Source organism: Petaurus breviceps, unplaced genomic scaffold (assembly GCF_028583685.1).
Source record: "Petaurus breviceps papuanus isolate PSGF00001 unplaced genomic scaffold, PetGlider_PUasm1.0 91133, whole genome shotgun sequence".
Classification (NCBI taxonomy): Eukaryota; Metazoa; Chordata; class Mammalia; order Diprotodontia; family Petauridae; genus Petaurus; species Petaurus breviceps.
In genome coordinates this window covers 52,701,018-52,722,977 of record NW_027187419.1, presented here as the reverse complement: position 1 = coordinate 52,722,977, position 21,960 = coordinate 52,701,018, and the positions used below count along the sequence as shown (strand labels likewise).

Below are 21,960 nucleotides of genomic sequence, written 5' to 3'. Positions count from 1 at the left end.
CGCCAGAAGCCGGTGGGACAGATGCCTAAGCCATCCCGCACCGCCGCTCCGGTTCCCAGCCGCAGACTCTAGGGGGCACCAGCAAAGTGCCCGTCCGGTACCCCCTCCCCCCCGGTAACGTGAGCAGCTGCAGCCCGTCGTCGGGGACTCGGGCCGCTACCGCGGCCACAGCACAGCGCCCACCCCCGCGGCCTTCCCAGCCAGTCCTGGGTCTTGGCCCCGGGGGCAGCTGCCACCCGAGCAATGGCTCCTCCTCCTCAAGACAACAGAGGCCGGCGACGAATCCCAGAGGTTTAACACCCCCCCCCCTCACCCTGGGGCTAGGCCCGCTAAAGGAGACAAATAATGAGACAAGGACTCACAATGGGGGACTCTCCGTAGTTTCGGCCAAAGCTGCACCAGACAGGGCTGGAAAGAATTCTTGGTCCTAGGAAAACAGAAAAGAGATTTGAACGAAAATCAGGTGAACCCTATAAGGCCGCGTCCCAACCCCGCGTCCCCCCCGCCCCGGGGGCACGGGGATGGTGTAAGTCGGGCCTTATTTCCTCCCCTCCGAGCCCCAAGAGCCGCCCCCCGCCCCTGCACCCGGGCAGTGTCTAGAAAAGCGACACTGGCCAGCACACATCCGCGCCCTCTCCTCAGGGAGGGGGAAGCGAGTGCCTCGACGCCAGAAGAGAGAGAATGTTCCTTCCGAAGGGGGCCCTGCCGGCCTCCTCTTCCACGAATGCAGACGACCGCAGCGCACTCCCGGACAGATCACGTCACCGCCGGCCCGAGATCTCCCCATCTGCCCCCAGCAGTTGCCCCAGGCCCGGGGTTGGCCCCCCCTGCAGTCGGCGGCCGGCAGCACTGCCTCCCCGTCCGCCATTAGAGACCCAGGCAAACAATACGGGAGACGCAGGAGCGTCGCAGGGCAGCGCCTGGGACGGCGGGGGGCCGACGACCGGGCTCTCCGGGGGAAAAAGGAGCAGCCCCCCTCAAATAGCTCGGGAAAAACAGCGGCGGCGGTATCGCAGCCCGCCCAAGGTGGAGGGCACTCCGGTCCTCACCGCCGCCGCCCCCCTCCAGCTTCCTCAGCGGCGCCTCCCCCCCTCAGAAACCGAGACGGAAAGGAAAAATACCCCGGCCTCTGAACGCCCCGACTGCCAAGCCCGCGGGGCTGCCCCCTGAGCGGCCTCGTCTCCCCGGCGGCGCCCCGGCCCTGCCCCTCGCTCCGCCTCACGGCCCACTGGGCCGTGCCGTGCTGCGCCGAAGAGAGCCTCGGACCCGAAGGGAGGGAGGAAACCTGGGGCAGCCCCGAGGCCCTGCACGGCCGCAGCGCCGCACTACGGGGTAACAAGCCCGAGGAGGTGGGAGGCTCCTTCGGTGGCTCGCCCGTCTCCGCCTCCCCAGTCGCCTCCTCCGGAGGCAGTGCTGCCCCCAGCCACCCCCACCATCAGTGGGGGATAATCCTCACCCGGTTCTGGCTGCGGCTCCACGGAACGAACCTCCCCTCCCCCGCCCCACCCCCCCCTTCGGTAACACGCACAACTCCACTCGGTCCAGTCCCGGGCTAAGCGCTGGCGAGGAGGAGGTGGAGGCGGCACAACCGAGCCCCACGAGGCTCCGCCTACCCGGACGCGGACTGGCTGCCGGGAGGCACGGGCGGGGGTGTTTAGAACGCATCGATTGGCCAGCAGGATTATCTTTCAGCGACCCGCCTTTGCAGGGTGGTCTAAAAGGTCGTCCGTCAAACTTTGGCCACACCCACAGTTCCCCCTTCCACTCCTCCCCCTTTCTCTCAAACCCCCTCCCCCATACTCGTTCCCTCCCCACCCCAACCAACCCCCCGCAGGATCTTTCTGGTTAGGGCAAATGTGAATTTGGTTGCCCATTACCACCAGCCAGTGGTTGCTACCTAGGGGCACAGGCGGGTGAAAGTAGAAGGTATGGCAAATGGGAATGGAACCAAGGAGCCATTCTCTCTTCACCCAGGCCTGGGCACTCAATATTGTGCAGCAACTGCTGCAGCTAAAAAACTCTCCCTACAGGAATAGCTGAGGAAAGACACCAACAGCCCAGATGCCCCCAAACCCTCTTCCTCACCCCGACTTCAGTATCCCTCATGCCCCCGGAGAAGGGGCAAGAAGTGGACAGGAGTTGACATTGTGGTGCCAGGATAAAGGGCAGAGATGTGGTAAAACTCTTAAAGCCTCTTGAGGGAAGGGAAGCCTCACTCCTTCTAACCCTCTTCTCCCCCCCCATGGGGAATTACCCCCCCTTCCCTTCCCCCTCGTCATGGCTGCAGGAGGAGGAGACGCCGTCCTCCATTTTGTCGGAAGCTGCTGTGGGAACTTGGGACCAATTCAAAACCAAACCCAGAGGGGCTAAAGCCACTTCCCCCTGCCAAGCCCCAGCCTGGACTGGTCGTTTGACCATGGGGGTAGGAGGGGGCACCCCCTGCCTCGAGCATGTGGAGGTGAGGGACTAGAGGCAACAAGAGGGGTTGGAAAGGGAGGTGAGAGATCAAGGCACTCCTCCCCGCCTCCATCAACCAAAATGGAGGAAGCTGCGGACTCCCCTGGAGCCTGGACTCCCGCTTGTTGGAGGGGCTGGAGCTTTCCCCTCAGTCTGTCACAAGACGGTGCCGCTATCCCCGCCCCTGCAGCCTCCTCGCCTCCTCCTCCTCCCCCATCCTCGGGAGGCCGTCTCAACAGCCTTCCACCATCTCTGGTCGTCCAGGGTTGGCTAGAGCGCCAGCCTCTAGGCTCCTCCATGGGCGGGGGGCGGGGCGGCCACCAAGCCCCCCGGGCACTACTAGTACTCTGGGGCCCTCTCGGCTCTTCCCTGCCCGCCCCCGGGCCTCGGGCGGCCAGAGGCCCCAACAGTTCAGCTCCACGTATCCGTCTGATGCCTGCGGAATGGTGGCGCTCCATTTCCGAGACTCCTGCTTGCGCTGCGGGAGAAGCGCCCGCGAGGGCGCCGCAGCCCAGCCCCAGCCGGGGCCCGGGGGCTGGAAATGAAGACTGGGCGGGCGAGGAGAGGCCAGGGAGGCCACTCGCCCACCTGCAAGCTCAGCAGTGTCTGTGTAGTCGCTGGAGCCAGAGCGCCCCGGCGACAGAACGCCCAGACTTGAGGCCGGGCGAGCACGAAGTTTTTAATGAAGTTAATCATCCATGAAGGGCGCTGCAAGACTGATGCACAAGCCTTCCTAAGAGATAAAATTTAGAGAGAGTAATTTGGTAGAAATTGAAGATTTCTTGAATCAAATTATACTAGGCTGGTTACTCATGGGGGGGTGGGGGGGGCGGGAGTGAGCAAGTCCTTCTACCTAGGATTTATGGTCTTGAGTGTGAACTTTTTTTTTTTAATAAAATAAATCCCACTTATGTGGCCCTGGGCAAGTCACTTCTCCAAACCTCCATTTCCTCATCTGTAAAAAGGGCATAATAACTGCACACACTTCACGGGGATTATAAAAGAAATTTGCAAACCCTAAGCCTATATAAATGTTAGCTAATGTTATTAGCTGTTACCAGAGCCCTTCATAACCTATCCCCTCCTACCTTTTCAATCTCCTCACACCTTACTTTCCCAAGGCATACTCTTCAATCCAGCGACACTGGCCCCCTGGCTAATCCACCAACAAGACTCTTCAATCTCTTGGCTATGGGCATTATCTCTGGCTATGCTCCTTGCTTTTCCTCATCTGCTCTACTGACCTTCCTACTTCCTTGAAGTCCCAACTAAAATGTCACTTCCTACAGTAAAGCCTTCCCCAAACCCTCTTAATTCTTTGTTTTCCCTCTGTTTATTTTCTATTCTTGCTTTATATATTTTTGTTTGCCTGTTGGTCCACCACCACCACCCACCATTAGATTGTAAACTCCTTGAAGATAAGGGCTGTCTTTTGCTTCTTTTTTCATCCCTAGCACTTAGCACTGTGCCTGGCACATAGTATTCTTAAACGTTTACTGAGTTTAATTGAATTATCAAAATAAACCTTTACTAATAGTTCATAGCAATATTCTCAATAGGATCTTTTTTAAAGATGATTTTATTCCATACTTGCATTGAAGTCTAAAATTCTCAATACCATATTATTGAAACTGATATACTTGCTACACTTCTGATAAACCTAATGTCACCAGTCACCATTAAAGTTCCCTTCCCCACCCCCAACCTCATTACTTGAAGTAAATAAAGCAAAAGTTGAACCAAGATTATAAGGAGCATGGAAAATGACACCATCCTTAGCTGGTAATAGCCAGCAATCCACTGAATTTAGAAAGGGTCTGATAAGAAAACATTTGGAATTGAATTTCTCAAAGATCTGAATAGGTACCTTAGAGTCAGCTACCATATGCTGCTGGGTTTTAAGCATGTAATTTAAAGCTCTCTTCTTCATCTCTCCCTCTTAGGCTTCCTTACCACAGTCAAAGACTGGAATAGTAAAAGGAAATAATATACTATTTTGACTTGAAAAGGATAAAGGACATCAGGTCCAGTTCTGTTTGCCCATGAATACCTTTTATTATAATCCTGAAAGCAGACATGGCATTAGGAAGCCTAGAAAAAATGTACCAAAAATGAGGAATGTTTTCATATAATATTCAATATCAAATTTAGTTACTTTAAATTTTATATGAGCCCATTACTGAAGCAGTACTTACAAGAACATACCAAGTGCTATACCTATGCACTTGAAGTTAGTAATGCTTATTAGGCTTTTTAAAAATCTTTATTCCATATTTTCCCATTAAAATTAAACCTGACTACCTACTACATATACATACATAAATAGATGTATATATGTACACATTATAATGGTAATGTAATTTGAATTTGAAGACCCCTTTTGTTTCAAATTAAGCAAAGGTAGCAGGTATTTAACACAGTAATTGATCAAGCCTCATTTGGGGAAACAGAAGGTATGAACTCCTGTCTCCTGTCAGGAGCCCAGGAACCCTCCCCCCCCCCCAAATAAGATGATTCTGATGTTTGGAACAAGATGCAGAAGACTGAGGAAGCATAACAGGGATGCTAAGCCTTTTTTTCTGGCTTGGTTGAGCCTTGAATTCCCAGGAGCAGAAATTGTGAAGGATTTGAGATGGACTGGACCCTGTGAACTTCAGTGTAGAGCAGAACCTACCCAGAGAGCTGGACAAGGAACTGAGAGCTGTCTGCCACTGAACCTAGGTGACCGTCTGGTGAATACATGTAGAATCTGGAACCATGGAAGGGGATCCAGAGAATCAGAGAACAGGCCCCAAGTCAAGATGAAAAGACCTCTCCATGGGTACTGAGTAATGATGAAATTGTAGTTTACTAGTGACCTAGGGGTGGAGGGTTTCTGTATTCTCAAATGATTGTACTTAGTGATTAATGATACTTAGTAATTAATTGCTGAATAAGTTACTGATTGAGTTAATTTAGTGTGCCCCATGAGTGGAAGACTTTGACTGTTATACTTTGAGATGATTGTTCTTTGTTCTAAATATTGTGACCACTTTGGTGAAAACTATGTGGCCATTTTAATGATAAGCTGTTGTGAATACTATATTGTGATTTTATGTGATAAGTTGTAATATTGTGAATGCTGTACCTTGATTTTCTGTGAATGTTTTGCTTTGATTTGTTATGGAATAGAGTGTTTACTATACTGTATAATCAGAATCTTGAAAGATGTTCACAGTAGCAGTCCTCGGGAAAGCTGCTCATTCGTGGCTTTACATACACACACACACACACACACACATATATAATTTGAAAATGAAATGCTGGGTGGTTTTCAGAAAATACTGCAAAGACTTACATGAATTGATGCTGAATGAAGTGAGCAGAAACAGGAGAACACTGTACCCAGTAACAACAACATTGTACGATGATCAACTATGACAGACAGCTCTTCTCAGCAATACAATGATCTAAGACAATTCTAAAAGATTCATCATGGAAAATGCTATATACATCCAAAGAAAGAACTGATGGATTATGAATGCAGATATAAGCATACTATTTTCACTTTCTTTGAAGCTTTTTTTCATGATTTTTTCCTTTCATTCTTTTTCTTTTACAACATGACTAATGTGGATATTCAGCACAATTGCATATGTATAACCTATATCAGATTCCTTGCTGTCTTGGAGAGGGGGAAGGACAGAGGGAGGGAGAAAAATTTGGAATTCAAAATCTTATTAAAAATGAATTTTGAAAATTATCTTTGCATGTAATTAGAAAAAAAATATGACTAACATTAAAAAAAAAGAAATGCTTAATACCACAAGGAAATTTTGTACCATGCACTGAAGGTGTATATTTTACGTGTGTGTGTGCATAAAAACATGTGACTAGAGTCTTCCAACTATACTAAAAAATATTCAAAAGCTTAATTTTTTGAAAACCAAGAGCTCACTTGCTTTTCATAATTGCCTTGATGATGTTTGAAAGAAACTAAAATATTATAGATAGAACCTAAACCATATTTAACTTTCAAAGTCAAAATTAAAACTCTGAAGAGGCAGAAATAAGGAGACACTGAAGCAGCATACAGCATGCTTTTAATTTATAAGTGAACATACAGTATTTCATAAATAAGTGAGAATAATATTTCACCTAATTCCCTAAGAATGCATCACTAGGAAACCAATATATGGACCTGGACCCAATAAAGAAGAGACTAGAAAATTCATCCAATCTAAGATGAAAAGAGAAAACCCCACAAAATTTTTGAATCATTAAAATTAGGTTCTGCAAACAAACAAGCATTTACCACGTGTAAGGCATTGGGCTATAGATTAGAGATGCAAAAACAGATATGAAAAGTAATTTTCTTTAAACCCAGATCTGATCATATACTCAACCAACTCCAATGATTTCCTATTTCTCTAGCATCAAGTATATAAACTTTTCTGTTTAGCGTTTAAAATCCTACAAAACCTTACCCTAACATATCTTTCTAACCTTAGTGAAGATTGCTACCCCTTCCCACACCCTAAAACCTCATAAAATTAGCTTTTTCTCTCTATTCTTCAATCACAACACCTTGTTCCTGTCTTTCTACTTCTGCACTGGTTGCCCTCCATAGCTGGAATGTACTCCCTTCTTACTTCCACCTCAGAGTCCCTCTTTTCTATTAATTTGCAATTCAGGCACCATTTTCTACATGAAGCCTTTCCTAATCACCCCAAATACTAGTACCCTTCTTCCTACTCTACCTTGTATTTAACTATAAATATATATATATGTATAAATATATATATATAATGTATATAAACTTTGTGTTTACATATGTCTTTATTAACGTTAACTATGCTATATATATATTTTTTTTTAATGTACTCATCTCCTCCATTAAAATGTAAGTTCATTAAAGTAATAGCTACTAGCATTTACATAGCATGTTAAGGCTTGCAAAGCACTTTATAAATATTATCTCATTTTATCCTCACAACAACCCTGTTATTATCCCCAATTTAGAGATGGGGAAACTGAGTAAGATAGAGGCTTACCTGTATCAGATTCACAAAGCTACTATCTAAAGCAGAATTTGAACTCAGATCTTCCTGACTCCAGGTGCCTCATTCTATTCACTGCATCACCTACTAGCTAGCTCTAAGTAGGGATGTTTCATTCTTTGTACTTGCACCTGGTACACAGTAGGGAATAAATACTTATTGATTGGGGCAGCTAGGAGGACCAGAGTTTGGTTCCAGCCTCAGACACTTAACACCCACACAAAAAACTAGCCGTGTAACCTTGGGCAAGTTACTTAACCCCAACTGCCCTCCAAAAAGCAAAAAAAAAAAAAATACTTATTGATTGACTAAGAAACACCCTACTATGAAAGAATGTGCAATCTAATGGTAGAGGAACATATACACCAATAACATGCCAGTGTGTGTATACATATATATGTTTGTATTATATACATATATATCTCCTTGGTCATGCTGTATGTATATGTGCATATATGTATGTATATACATTTGTGTGTGCATATGTTTGCGCATCCTGTGTATGCATGCACATATATACATGAATACGTGTATATGCATATTGCACATGCACATGGCATGATCAGGGATAGCCCTAAGACACCTTACAATACAAGGTAACGTGACTGAGGACTTCTCACTATACATTATATGACAGAGGACATCCTGATGAAGGAATTTGGTCCAATTGTGTATTGTTAACATATATTTGCTTAATGGAAAGATCTTTCCCATACATTAATAGGCCCATGTGACCTGCTTGAGTCACATGGAAGCCCAAGTCACATGAGTCTGTGGTGGGAGGAACTTACTGAATGGGTGGAGCAGGAAGAGTGGAACAGAGCCCAGAGGAAGTTTATCAAAGCAGTTAGAGCTGAGGAAGAGAGAGGAAGTAGGCAGCTATCTGTGAGTGTTCATTTGTAGGAGGGTCCTAGCAGGGGGACGGCATGAGGATTCGAGTGCACTCTGCATTGTTATTGTGTATAGATTTCTTTGTTGCTATGATGGATTTGGCTTTCTGGTGTTAGGATTTGTTTTTCTGGTGTGTGAATAAATGTTTTGGTTCTGTCTTCCACGTGGAGAGTCTATTATATTTTGCAATTCAGAATTATACCGGCATATTCATAGCCACTGTAGGTGCTGTGATTATTGCATTGGCACTACAACTTGAAAAAGTTGAAGGTTGGTGCTTTTATTCTTCTGCCTTTGAAGAAACTTCCTGATTTCCTCTGGCATTGGCTGAATTATGATACACAATTAAATTTCAGCCACTGAAGATGTGAGGCAAATCCTTGGGCTTGGATCTATAAAAGGAAGTCAATACTTCTGCTAGAGATCAGAGAACCAAAGAACAGAGAGAAGCAAACAGTAGTATATGAGTGTACACTGAGTGCTCTAGTTCCTAAAGTTTAAAGCCCCCCAGGGAATCCCCCAGCTCCAGAGACAGTGGTCATGAAGAACAGTGAAAAAATGGCCAAGGAGCTCCTGGATTTATGAGGCCTAAGAGACAGAATTAGCCCAGAGCAGCAATGGAGTAGTGAGAGTTCCTGAACCAGCCAGTCAAAGAGAGGAGAGGGGATTTCCTGGACAATATAAAAGTTCCAAGTGTCCAAAAGAAAAGAGAGGAAAGGAACACAGCTCAAGAGAGCACCAATGGCCTCAAACATTAAGTGAAAGAATCAATCAACAAGCATTTTTAAGTGCCTACTAGGTACATGAATCATGGCCTGCACTTGGGATCATGAACTATGCAGACTCTCCAGGTACAGTGGAAATAGAAGTTGATACTAGCAACACCAAATGTAAAACTTCTTGGAATGAAAAATAACAGTCATGAAAACTTTCAGGTAAGCAGTCAATCTAGAGAACTCTATGGATCTCTAAGGGAGTATGGGTTCACAGCACAAAGAGAGATCATTTCCATTCTGAGTCTCAATCACAACATAATAAAGAGTCTTCATTACTGCATATAAGTGGTTTCTGTGAGAAAGGGGGAGACAAACCAAAGGGGGAATGAGAGCCGTCAACTATTTATGGGCTACTGTGGGCCCTAATTCTACATTCTTTCTATGAGGTAAAATCAATGTTGTTCTACATCAAATAATATATTGTTAGTCAAGTCCTTGCATGGTAGAGAAAGGCCCTTTTTACTTCTATAGAGACCTAGATCTGAACTGTAACCTATTTGTATCTCATTGGTAGAGAATAATTATTTAACATTCCTCAGTTTCCTGAGGGGTGAAGTTGATGAGGGGAGAGACCTTTGGGCTTCAGGCTTTCAGCTTGGAAAGAGAACACATGAAGTTCCAGGAGAGTGGAACAAGTGAGAATATTCTCATCAAGTAAAGGAGACAGTCACCAAACCTGAGCTGGGCTTTAGTCCTGACAGGCCCAAATTTTATTTTTCTATAGAATACCCAGTCTTGAGGAAAACAAGAAAAGCAACAAATAATATGTCTTCCAGGTGTTTCTGTAATTGCCTACTTTTGGTAAACAAGAAAAGCAACATGTAATCTGTAATACCTTACTTCTGATAAATAAGGAAAATAATTGAAATATACATTTGTATTGGGTAAAAAGATTGTAAAGACACACCTTTCCACCAACGGGAAAGAAAGTCTGGATACTGGGGAGGGGATTTGGGGTTTTGGGGTTGTCCTAGAATTGTTTGTACAAGGGTATGTAACTGCCTGATTTCTGTACTTTTCTCCCCTACAGGACGCCCAACTCTCGGGAGACTTGTTTAGAAATAGCTTTTTTCTACCTAGAAAAACCTCTTGACTTTTATTTGGGTAAGGGTCTTTGGGGTCTTTATCCCACACACAGGAGAGAATCTATCAGACTGTAAACTCCTTGAGGATGTTGTTTTTCAGTTGTGTCCAACTCTTTATGACCCCATTTGGGGTTTTCTTGGCAAACATACTGGAGTGATTTGCCATTTCTTTCTCCAGTTCATTCTACAGATGAGGAAACTGAAGCAAACAGGGTTAAGTGACTTGCCCAGGGTCACACAGCTTGTATGTGTCTGAGGTCACATTTGAACCAGGAAGACAAGTCTTCCTGACTTGAGGCCCTTTTATCTACTGTGCCACCTACCTGCCCAGTGGCTGGCACATAATAGGCATTTAATAAATGTTTATTGACTGAAAAGATCCCTAGAAAGATAAAGAGACACCAGGAAGAAGTTGTCATGTAGAAAAGCATGTATTTTCATTTTGCCACACTAGAGATTTTGAGGAATTTCCCCATGGGTGAGATTGGGATGATTGACTGAGATGTCTTGCTCCCAGTGGAAAAGTTCACCCACTGTATGTATTATCTGTATATAGCTTCTCCAATTTATATTTGCTATCAGCTTTAATAATTGTGTTTAGTCTATATTCATTATGTGTGATAGTCTTTGTGTAACTGATATTTGGCAGGAAGGGAGTCAAGTCTTTATTTTTAGCATGGGGCACTCCTTCCTGGTGAGAGAGCAAATCAGTAGAGTGGCTTAAAGCTATATATTATTTCCCCTAGACTAAAAATACTTATGGGGGTAAAGAGACATAATTCTAGGATGCTACTTCCTCTCTGAAAAGAGCAAAGTGGCCAGCCTTGAGGTCTCAATCTCCAGCTCCAAGCCAAGCAGGAAACAGTCTTCCTTGAAGAAGATAGGCAAAGACTAAAGCTACTCCTTGCAAGCCATATCTAGACAGACTCATATGGAGACATACCTTATGGAGCTGTATCTGCTGTTCTCTAGGGAGACACTAAATGGAAACAAAATGAACCAAATTCTGAGGTTGCCAGGGGAAACACCATGTGAGAGCAGAAGCCAAAGATCTATGTAGGAAGCCCCAGACACTGAATTCAGTCCACTTAGGTTTTGAATTCGGGGACCTAGGTCATAGATTACATAAGGAACGATATGGTAAGTATAAATGGGAGGTCCAAGCAAACTGCTAGTCAGGATTTGAGGAGAGACATTGCACTTTCATCTACCACATTGAGTGGTAGAAAGTCAGAAAAGTTTTCATAGAGGAGGAAGCACTGGAGTTAAAGATGGGGCTAAAAGACAAAAGATTGGAAGAAGGCACAAAAACAGGAGAGTAAAGGACTAGAAAAGTGAGGGCTGTGAAATAGTATGAGTAAGATGAAAAAGGTCACTGGATGCCAGATTGCGCAGTCCAGTCTGACCTTTAGTTGCTAAAAGTCCTCCAATGTGTCCTTATTCCCTCCCAAAAATGATTAGATACATATAAAAGGAATACCTGTCAGAACAAAGGTCAATTAAAGGAGAATAGAACTGGAGGCATATTTCCATACATGTGGTTGTAAAATGGACACATCTGGTTGAAAAATGGACCCAAACACTACAAAATAAGTAGGGAATCTGAACCATTTCTCTAACACATTTTTCTTTTAAACAAACATTCTTAAAAACTGGTAGGAAAAGCATGCTGGCAGAAATTAGGTTTAGAGCAGCATCTTAATCTGTATTCCACAATAAGTTCCAAATGAATAGATGATCTAAGTAAGAAAAGTTAAATTATAAAAAAATAGAGAAAAATGGAAGTACTTTGGTTCCACTATGGCAATGGGGAGAGTTACTAACTAAACAGTGAGAAGTGATCACAGAAACCAAAATGGGCAATACTGATTACATGAAAATGAAAAGCTAAAATTAGAAGAGAAGCAGTTAACTGAAGAGGAAAAAAAAAACTTCACAACATATATATTTGATAAAGATCCACTATCTAAGACATATGGAGAATGGATACAATTATGTAAGACCAAGAGTCATTCTCAATAGATAAGGGGCCAAAGGATATTAACAGTTTTCTATTTTTCTTAATAAATTTTATTTATTTTGTTAAATATTTGCCAATTACATGTAAAAAATTTTTAACATTCATTTTAAAAGATCGTGTATTATGAACAAGGTATCAAATATATGAAAGAATATTCCAAGTCACTAATATGAAAAATGCAAAATAAAACAAATCTGAAAAGTTTCAGTTCATACTCTTCAGATAGGTAATGACAAAAGGCAAAAATAGTAAATGTTTAAAAAGCTGTCAAAAGAAAGGCACAATAATATTCTGTTTGTTGAACTGTGAATTGGCCTAATTATTCCAGAAGATCATTTGGAATTTTACCAAAAAGTATCACTAAACTGTACATAGCCCTTGACCAAGAGACAGCACTCAGGGCACGTACATACCCAAGGAGGTCAAAGACAAAGGGTCCTATAGATGTAAAAATATTGATAGCAGCATATTTGTAATAACAAAATAGCTAGAAATAAAGCAAGTACCCACCCAATTTGGGAAATGGGTGCATAAATTGTTGCATATGAATGTATTAGAAAAGTATTGCACAGTAAGAAAATGACAAATATGAACAATTCAGAGAAATTTGAGAAGAATTAGTATGACCCAATTAAGATGGAAATATGTAAAACAAAGAAAATAATTTTGATGACCATAACAATGTAAAGGAAAACAATATCAAAAGACTTGGGAGAGGGAGAAGGGAAGGAGAGGACACAAAGTTGGGAGAAAAATAAATGGCCTAATTGAAATGAAACAATATAAGTTGTTTAAAGATTTCAGAAATCCAATCAATAATAACTTCAGAAAAGTGATGATGTAGCATCACTACTTACCCTCTCAGAGAGGTAGTGAACTAGATAGAATGAGGTACTCATTTTCAGGTATGGACAATGTATGGATTTGTTTTGCTTAATTATACTTATTAATTAAAGGTAGAGTTCTGTGGGAGAAACCACAAATTTCTTCCCTTCCTCCCTCACTGTTATCCCAGAACCTGGCTTTCACAAAGCAGTGTATTTTGGAGGAGCTAAATAAGGAATTATATTAAAAATTTGAATCAAGAGAAGAAAATTGAACGAATCTACAGTGATGACACTAGAAACTAGTAGTAATCAAAAAGTATTCTCATTTTGAAAAACTCATTCAAACTCCACCTACAAATGCAGATCAACATCAACTATGAAACCTATAGAACTGAGAGCACTAGTGATTTGCCCAGGGAAATACAAATATCCACAGTGACCTGAACCCTAGGACTTCTGCAGCTGAGCTTGCCCTCTCTCTATCCACTACACCTACATTCACTACTACTGTAGAAAAACAAAAAGCCCAAGAGATATGTGTCTATGGAATACCTATACAGATATATAGAAACAAATGAGATAAAGATTAAATTAAGATCTCTTCCAGTTCTGTGCAAATTATAGTGGTGTTTTTATGTTCATATATGGAAAACAGTATAGAAAAACTCTACCAACCTATTTACCTTCTTTCTCATCTTAGTAAAGACTTTATGAGAAGGTCTATGGATATACCAAAAGTATTAAGCAAGAAGGCTTTTGTAGAAAATTTTCTACAGCAGACCACGTCTTCAGGGACAGATACAGATAGATATTTTCAGACAGACTATGCACAGTGCCCAAGTTTTAACAGCTTAAACCAACACTAAAACATCTGGAAGACTTTATACAAGATCCAATTGTGTTTATTTGCTAATTTTAAAAAAAAAACTGACTCAATAGAACAAAATGCAACCTTAAAAGTTTTCCTTTAGATGTCTTCCACACATTCCATTACATTAACATGATAAAAATTCTTATAGCACATGATACAATGAGAATACTGTCCAATGATCTACTAAACAGCAGCATCTTGGGCAGACATGACAGATGGAAAACCAGGGTATTTTATCATGGGCCCCTAACTGAACAGGAGGGAGGGACATAGGGCTGAGAAACTGTCAGACCATAGCTGGAATACTGTGTTGGGTTCTGGACATTCCGTTTCAAGAAGAAAACAGAGAAGCTAGAGCATAACAGGAAGACAGGAAACAGAATGAGGATAAGACTAAAAAACATATCATATGAGGATTAGTAGAAAGAACATGGGAGGGAAAAGAACTATAGTTACAAAAAGGTCCAGAGGGTACTTAAGAGCTGCCTTTGAGTATGTGAAGGGCAGTCATATGAAAGATGGACGTTCTCCTTGACCCAAGACAGAATGACTAAAAGCAATGGGTAGAAGTTGCAAAGGGACAGCTATACAACAGCTATCCTCTGAGTGGTGCAGAGGTTCTTAACATCTTTTGTGTTATCTACCCCTTCAGCTGTCTGATGAAATCTATGAACCAGTTCTCAGAATAATGTTATTAAATTATTGAAAGAAATGCAAAATTAAAAAGGAAAATAAAGATATAAAAATTTTTGTCATCCAAGTTTACAGAATTCTCTGAAATCTATCCATGAACTTGTTGGCGACCTGTAGATCACAAGTTGAGAATTCCTGCTGTAGGGGTAGTAGGCTCTCCTTACAGGACATCTGAAAGCAGATAATGAATGGCTCCTTGTTAGCAACACTGTATACAAAATTGCTGGTCAGGTATGAGTTGAAAGCATTTACTAAGGGCTTACTATATACAAAGCACAGAGCCAAGTGTTAAGGGTTAATTGTATACAAATAGAAGTAAAAAGACAGTCTGCCTCAAGGAGCTTACATCCTAATGGGGGAAGTCAGTACACAAAAGGAAACACAAGTAGAGGGGAGAAAGGGGGAAGGGCATGTACCTGCCAGAGAGGTACACTGTTGAAAGCTATAGAAAATCAGAAGCAGAGCCAGGAGAACTAAGGTTGTCTAATTGGGGCCCCTCCCACAAATTGAGCCCTTAGGAAAAATTCCCCAAAGGGAGAAGGAGGGCCAGCTTGACTAAGGTATGTTTCTGGGTGAGAGCTTCTGAGGCACAACAGAAAAGCCCAAAAAGTCAGAAGAAGAGTTAGGAGAGGAGTTAGCCAGTTTGTGGTGCCTTCCAAATTTTAATATAAAACTAGGGGTCAATTAAAGCATTCAAATTACTCTTAGCACATCTAAAGGAAGTAATAAAATTCTGTGCCTTCATACCTTTACCAGGTGAAAATCAATCATCAGTTCTAGACTGAATGCAAACTATTTCTAATTGATGAAGAAACTCAATAACTCCATATGGGGTCTGAATAAAATCAGGAGCTAGTTCAGAACCCAGGAGAAACTGGAACGAACTGAAGGGAACATTCCAGCTAAACTCAGGAGAAAGAATGTGGGAGGAGGGCAGAACAGAGCCTTAGGCTTTGAGCCCATTACCAAGCCCCTCCTCACCCTGAAAAGAAGGGGAACTAGTGAACTTCTGAGTCCCTAGGATTTCCTATCTTCTAGCTGTGTCCCTGGAATCAATTTCCAACAATGTTTGAATTAAGAAACAAGTACACACTGGATACAGATTCAAGGTTCTACCCATATCTAAAAGGAACCCTCTTGAAGACTCTAGCAAAAGGATTAAGGATTCCCAGGAGCTGTGAGTTACCCTTTGCCACATGTGCTCACTAAACTTAAGCCCAATTTTCCCTGGACTCTGGTATGTACTGATGTGATACTGTATCACAGACTTTTGGGGGGGAGGTGTTGTACCAAATATATTGCCATAGTAAAACACTCCCTTTCTAAAAGGTAATTAGGTCTGCTTAATTGATAATCAACCCAGAATCATGGCAGGAAGCATACCAGTAGAGATTTAGGAGCTGTATGTACTTTCATCACACTACCCCCAAAACCTTTTAGGCTTACCCCTCCAACCATAAGAGGAGACACAAAAGTCAGCCTTGCTTTGGGGACCAACTTATATCAGCATGTGGGTGGGAGTTGGGAGAGTAGTTCTAGAACAAATGTAATTATTTTTGGCAGACTCCTAAAGTAGCTATTCCAAACCTCCTTTCTGTTCAAGTCTCCAGTTACACAAGTCACTCACTACCCCCAGTAAATGACTTTAACTCCTATTTTATTGATAATCTTCAAATAATAGATTCAAAAAATGAGGACCTTGGAGACTCTTGATTCTAGACACCCTAATTTTACAGCTGAAGTAAACTAAGGCCCTGAGAGATGAGAAGACTTGCCCAAGATCACACTAATTGGCACTAATATTAAATGGCAGATCCAGAATTTGAAATCATGTCAGAAGATCACAGGAACTGAGGAGGTTTAGCATGGAAAAGAGAAAGTACATAATAGATAACTTCAAGAACCAAAAGGGTCATAGACCAAGCTAGAAGAGACCTCAAAGGTCATCTAATCCAGTCCACCATTTTATAAATGAAGTCCCTAAGGCCCAGAGAGGTTAAATGATATCCAAAATCAAACAGCAGGATTTGAACCAGGTCCTCTTGACTCCAGAGCCAGTAATCTTTCCACTAAATCATGACATTGCTCAGATTAGGACCATAAATAAAGTTTTCTCAAGTCCTTTGCTTCAGTCTAAGAAGAGGGGCTGCCAAGGTTGACTATTGCATTGATGCTATGATGAGGATTCAGCATATGAGGAAAGAGCCTCAAATAGTGTCTTTCAATATGGAGGAAGTTAGAAATTTGACTTCTGGGGAAATCAGGATGAGATGGAACAGAAGTACCTTAGAGAGAGAGTGGAGCACGCATAACATTCTGCTACTGATCATTAGGTGAAGATGAGGCTCCCTGGCTAGTGAAGCATTAGAAATAGCCTATCAGCCTCAGCTTAGGCCCTGCCCTTTTGGCCATTTGTTCTTTGCCTCAGTGCTCTTGGGAGATGTCACAGTAATCAGTGAAGGGAACTGACCTTATGAACCCATAAGTTCAAAAGATCTGGAGGGCCCCTCAGCATCCCAGCATTCTGATCCAGGTCTGTAGACAATGCATCATCAATGCTCCCAAGATATGAAGGAAGTGGAGTCTCTCTCAGCAACCTGGTCTTCCAGAATACAGGGCTGCAGTTAGCCTAGCATCAACAGCCTGAAAACCCTAGCCCAAAACAAGGACTCAGCTAGCAGGGAGGCTGCCATATAGATATGAACTTGCTAAGACCACTCTATATAGAAACTGAGCTAAATTAAGCCAATTCTTCCCAGAAACCAAAGTATTGTAGGGGAGGGTAAGTGGCTGGGTATTGGGGAAAATGTTTATTCTTTGTACTTGCTACATATTTGAAGTAAATATACCTTTGCCTGAACAGTAGATGTAGTGGGCTTTACTCAGAGAGAGTGAGTCGGGGTGTACCTGATACAGTTCCTATGATCAAATAGCCTTTTCTGAGGGTTTATTTCATCAGTTATTCATTGCTGTTCAGTCATAAGTGTCTGACTCTTCATGACCCCATTTTTGGGGTTTTCTTGGCAAAAGTACGGGAGAGGTTTGCCATTTCCTTCTCCAGCTGATTTTCAGATGTGGAAACTGAGGCAAGCAAGGTTAAGTGACTTGCCTAGGGTCACATAGCTAATAAGTCCAGATTTGAACTCAGGAAGATGAGTCTTCCTTGACTCCAGCCCCAGCACTTTATGCACAATGGCACCACCTAGCTGCCCATTTCCACTATCTTCAGCTTTTTAGTCCCTCCCACTCTTCTTGTTCTTCTATGTTACTCACAATCAATCTCAGGTTGCTTCTATTCTACAAAAAAATTCATTTGAACCTGCTAATTCCTCAGTCTGTTATCCTTTATCTAATTTTCTCTTCACTATTTAAATTTTAGGAAGAAAAAACTACATCCATCCACTTACTTAGCAGAGAGAAGGCTAATAACATAATAGAATGGAAGTTAACAATTTTCATGTTGCAACCTTTGTGGATCCTCACTCTGTCATTTCAATACATCAGTTAACTCTCTGAACTTCATGTCACTGACACATTGGATATGCACCACCTGTGCCTTCATCAAAATCACTGATATACATGTTAAGCATAGTTCCCTGGGACACTATACTAGAGACCGTTACCAAGTTGACATCAATAATGACTGCTCTTTGGATTGAGATATTTAACCAGTTCCAAATCCAACTCATCATCTAGACTGAATTTCTTCATCTTGTTCCTAAGGAGAAAATAAAAGATTTTGTCAAATGATTCTCTGAACCACTGAAATGTACGGGATTTCCCTGATCTTCCAATCTAAAAATCTTATTTTTTTAAAAAAAGGAAATAAGTTTTAGTATGGCATGGCTCTTCATTAAAAGCATGGAAACACTTAGTGATTACTGTTTCCCCTTCTAATGTTCACAAGCTTTCCCTCTAAAAATGTGTCCTATAAATTGCCAGAACTAAAATGAAGCTCATTGACCTACAAAGCTTGAATATGTAATTTCTTTCTCTTTTTTTAACTAGAATATAGTGGCCTTTCCCCAATAGCATCTTTCTTTTATGTTCTCTATGACTTTTCTAAGTTACTAAAAAGCTCAGCAATTACATTTACTAGTTTGCTCAGTACTTTAAAAGGAAATTATTCTGACTTTGATGAGTTGAAGAGGTTAGATGCTCTCTTAACTCAGTTGTCTTAGGTTTTAGCTAACCATTACCTATTTTTGTTTTCTTTCTCAGTCTGAGGTTCATTCTCCTTTATAGAAAAACATACACACAAGTAAGAATTGTGAAGTTCTGACTTATTTATGTAATATATATCATCCATTCTTGTCATTCTTATCTGCCACTGAGGGGAAAAGGGGAGGAGGTGTTGTCCCTTCTTTAACCTCCTCTTACTCCCTAAAAGCTGAAAAATCCTCCTCTAGTAGGATTTCTCTAGTAGCTCAAACTCAGCAAGTCCAAAAAATTAGTTCATTTAACTGCCTTATCCCCAGATTTCCCTATTTCTGTTGATAGTACCACTCTTTTTTCCCAGTCACTCGGACTCAAAACATCATTTCTGTTTTCCTCTCTTACTCATCACCCACATTACATCAGTTGCCAAGTCCATTGATTTTATCTTGACAATATCTCTCATATCCATCCTCATTGCCACCTCTCATCTGGACCACTAGGAAAGCATCATAACTAGTCTCCTTGCCTCCAGTATATCCCTTGGGAATTCACATAGGCTGCATGCCCAGAATTGTACTCCCTTCTCCTTCTATTCCTTCAAGGCCCAGCTCAGATGCTGCCTCCTCCATCAAATCATCTTGTTCCCCACAGCTGATAATAACCCATCTTCCTGGATTTTCTTAGCAGTTGATAATGAAAAAATGTGTGCTGGGAGTAAAGCACCTGACCAACTAAACTTGCAGAGCTGGCAATCAGAATCAGGAGGACCTAATTGTTCAAGCCCCACCTTTGATACATCCTGGCCATGGGACTCTGAGGAGGCACAATGTGTAAGGATGGTGGGTTGTACCCACCTTTGTGATATCATGGATCTAGCCAAGTATAAAAAGTTTATAATCATAGAGCATTTTGCATATATTATTCCATTTGATGTCTTATATTTCCATATTAAAAATAAGGAACCAGAATCACAGAGAAGCTAAGTGGCTTATTCAAAGTCACATACAGGTAGCAAGACTAAAACCCAGATCATGCCAATAGATGCTAGCTCTCTTTATCTTTCTCTGAGATTTTTTATCATACATTCATGTATAAGTGCATGCGTACATGCACACAGACACAAACATATAAACAATTTTAGAGCCATTTGTCAACTGATAAATTGGTCAAAGGACATGAAAAAGCAGTTTTCAGAAGAAAAAAATTAAAGCTATTCATAAGCATATGAAAAAATGAAAAATCACTACTGATTAGAGAAATGCAAATTAAAATAGCTTTGAAGTACCACTTCATACCCATGAAATTGGTCAACATGACGGAAAAGGAAAATTACAAATGTTGGAAGGGTTGTTAGAAAATTAGGCCACTAGGGTACTGGTGGTGGAGCTGTGAACTGGTCTAATCATTCTGAAGAACAATTTGGAATTACACCCAAAAGGCTATAAAACTGTGCATACTCTTTGACCCAGCAATACCACCACTAAGTCTATACCCCTCAGGAGATCAAAGAAAAAGGAAATGAAACAATATATACAAAAATATTTTAACAACTCTTTTTGTGGTGGAAAAGAATTGGAAACTTAGAGGATAACCATCAGTTGGGGAATGGTCAAGCATATTGTGGTATGATTGTGATGGAATATTATTGTGCTGTAAGAAATGACAAGCAAATGGCTATGTGATTTAGAAATAAAGGGTGATATCATAAACAAATTAGGACAGCAAGAATAATTTACCTATTAGATCTATGGAGAAGGGAAGAATTTATGACCAAACAAGGGACAAAAAGCGTTACAAGAAGAAAAATATCAGGATAATTTTTATTATATTAAATTTAAAAGGGTTTGCACAAACAAAACCAATGCAACCAACATTAGAAAGAAAACAGAAAGCAGCATTTCTCAAATATATAAAGAGCTGAGTCAAATTTATAAGAATACAAGTCATTCCCCAATTGATAAATGGTCAAAGGATATGAACAGGGAGTTTTCAGAAGAAATCAAACCTATCTCTAAATCACTAATAGAGGAATGCAAATTAAAACAAGTCTGAGGTACCACTTCACACATATCAGATTGGCTAATATGACAGAAAATGGAAACAACAAATGTTGGAGAAAATGTGGGAAGACTGAGACACTAGAGCACTGTTGGTGTAATTGTTGATGGATCCAAGCATTCTGGAGAACAATTTGGAACTACACCCAAAGGCTATAAAACTATGCATCCCCTTTGATCCAGCACTACTACTACTAAGTCTGTATCCATCCAAAGAGATAAAAAAGGCAGGGGATAGGGGGAAAGACCTATTTGTACAAAAATATTTGTAGAAGCTCTTTTTTGTGGTGACCAATAACTGGAAAATGTGGGGAAGGCTGAACCAGTCATGGTATATGATTGTCATGGAATACTATTTTGCTATAAGAAATGACGAGTGGGATGATTTCAGAAAAACTTGGAAAGACTTACATGAACTGAAGCAAAGTGAAGTGAGGAGAGGAAAACAGTCTATACAGTAACAGCAATATTGTATGATGATCAACTATGAATGACTTAGCTATTCTCAGCCATGCCATGATCCAAGACACTTCCAAAAGACTCATGATTAAAAACTGCTATTCACCTCAAGAGAAAGAACTGGTGGGAATCTGAATGCAGATTGAAGCATAATATTTTTCACTTTATTTTTTGGTCTCCGATTTCTTTTACAACATGACTAATATGGAAATATTTTGCAAGATTTCACATGTATAACCTAAATATCAAACAGTTTACTGTCTCAGGGAAAAGGGAGAAGAGGGAAGGAGGAAGACAATTTGGAACTTAAAATTTTTAGAAAGGAATGTTAAAAACTGTTTTTACAAAAAATAAAACAGGGGGGAGGCGGCTAGGTGGCGCAGTGAGTAAAGCACTGGCCCTGGAGTCAGGAGGACCCAAGTTTGGTTCCAGCCTCAGACACTTAACACCCACACAAAAAAACTAGCCATGTAACCTTGGGCAAGTTACTTAACCCCAATTGCCCTCCAAAAGGCAAAAAAAAAATTGTTTTTACATATAATTGGGAAAATATTATTCAAAAAAAAGAAATAGGATGGTTTCTGAAAAATTCAAGAAGACAAATGAGCTGCTACAAAATAAAGAGAG

At 41.5% G+C, this 21,960-nt stretch overlaps 1 protein-coding gene across 3 annotated transcripts in view; it reads right to left on the bottom strand.

Annotated features, from left to right (window-relative positions):
* Positions 1–1,608, bottom strand: part of ZMYM2 (zinc finger MYM-type containing 2) — a 93,100-nt gene extending 91,492 nt beyond the window's left edge. For 2 of the 3 annotated variants that reach the window (XM_069080695.1, XM_069080696.1), the window contains exons 1-2: positions 1,457–1,608; positions 363–427 (exon numbers count right to left, since the gene is read on the bottom strand). The gene's annotated coding sequence lies outside the window, so the exon portion shown is untranslated. Of the gene's footprint in view, positions 1–362; positions 428–1,121; positions 1,267–1,456 lie in introns of those variants that run through there. The other variant, XM_069080697.1, reaches the window with a different exon arrangement.
* Positions 1,609–21,960: the final 20,352 nt, after the last annotated feature.